The sequence below is a fragment of the Cyprinodon tularosa genome, unplaced genomic scaffold (genome assembly GCF_016077235.1).
Source record: "Cyprinodon tularosa strain WSP-4 unplaced genomic scaffold, ASM1607723v1 ctg43, whole genome shotgun sequence".
NCBI lineage: Eukaryota > Metazoa > Chordata > Actinopteri > Cyprinodontiformes > Cyprinodontidae > Cyprinodon > Cyprinodon tularosa.
In genome coordinates this window covers 1,405,164-1,406,970 of record NW_024039152.1, presented here as the reverse complement: position 1 = coordinate 1,406,970, position 1,807 = coordinate 1,405,164, and the positions used below count along the sequence as shown (strand labels likewise).

At 31.7% G+C, this 1,807-nt stretch overlaps 1 non-coding gene across 1 annotated transcript; it reads left to right on the top strand.

Moving 5' to 3' along the window:
• Positions 1 to 662: 662 nt before the first annotated feature.
• trnai-uau lies at positions 663 to 756 on the top strand. Its single transcript has 2 exons — positions 663 to 700; positions 721 to 756. It is a non-coding gene; the product is annotated as a tRNA-Ile (tRNA).
• The last annotated feature ends 1,051 nt before the right edge of the window (positions 757 to 1,807 follow it).

Sequence of the window (1,807 nt, the reverse complement as noted above, 5' to 3'; positions counted from 1 at the left end):
AATTAATTTCTTGGTTTACACAGTTGGCCCATAATCTTCAAAATTGAAATAAGTACATATTTGAAATATATTTTCCTAAATAACAGACACATATGTTAATGAAAATATTACATTTGAAGTACTGTTTTATTTTTTCTCGTTGATATTTATAACATAGACTCAAAAATCTGTATTTCCAATCTAATCTTCACTAATTTGAAAAGACAATTTTGGTGCGGCAGTCGTACGTCATTGCGTAGCGCAGGTACGTGCGCGTTCCCGCGACAGCTTCTTCTTCTTTTTTTTTTTTTTTAGCATTCATGTCCTTTTTATAAAGAGGACACCACTGGCGAACACGTATAGGATATTCGCCTTTTAAAATCAAACTCTGTGGTTTCAAATCAGACGACTAAGGGCTTCAATTATTTTAGATTTTATACTTTGGCTGTGCTTGTATTCTCACTCGCTTTTGTGGGTTTGAATCGTATCTAGCGAACATAGTGAAGGGATAAAATGGATTAAATTAATCCTCTGTTGAAGCGTTTTTCTTTGTTCTAACTGTAATTTTGATATAAATCAAGTAGATGTAATGGCAATATATATAGAAAATCTTTAACAAAAATGGTTATCGCGTCACCGGCTTATTCTGGCTTATATCCCCAGTTGTGCGTGTGTAACGGTAGGCTCCAGTGGCGCAATCGGTTAGCGCGCGGTACTTATATGACAGTACATTGTAGAGCAATGCCGAGGTTGTGAGTTCGAGCCTCACCTGGAGCAGTCTTTTGATGTCTTATTCTTTATAAATACATTTTTTCCCAATAGAAAATATAGTTTTAATATGATTTTAATTACACTTCGCTTTCCTAGAGATGCGTTTAAAAAAATTCACATAATATAATAAGTTGATTTACAAAACATTTATACCCTGTAAAACTAGCTTTGAACTAACATTTATTTTCAATTCATTTTAAGTACCATGAGAGATTTTCAACGATGAAAACAAGACTGGTAATTTAAATTGATACATTTTAATTGCTCAAATGCAAGCATAAGTGTGTACATTCTTATTTTTCTCCTGTGTCTCTGTCTCGCTCTGTATGAACTGACAGCCTGTCCTGTTGTAGACAGCCTTTGTCGTTTATATTTCAGTACTGATCAAGTTAGATTTTAAAGTTTAAATTGACTAAACGGCAAATAAACCAAATATAAACTCGGGAGTTGTTTACACCATGCGTTTATATTTTAGTCTCCCCACCAGCAGGGGGCAGTAGCACCCCGTCTGTGGACAGACCGAACAGAAAACAGAACCGGAAATCAAAAGAGTTGATTCATTCAAATGTTGACCTTTTTGTTACACGCTTTTACACACAAAGCGAATATATATATATATATATATATATATATATATATATATATATATATATATATATATATATATATATATATATATATATATATATATATATATATATATATATATATATATATATATATATATATATATATATATATATATATATATATATATATATATATTTTATTTCACCACTAAAATGATGAAAACTATAATTATTATTAAATAAAGGGCAAAGGAATGTGTTGTGTAAAGAGAGAGTGAATCATGAAAATTGCGGTTACTTTTGCTACCAGCAGAGGTCCCTGTTGTCCATCGTTTGGAGATTCCTCTTCCTATTTTCTTTTCTCACCCTTATACTTGAATCTTACTGGCTGGATGCGCTTTTTAAATAAAAACAGCCAAGTCGACTGTTTCCCTTTCTTTCTTTACTCACATCTGTATTCTGTTCGACATCATGTCTATGTCTATTTA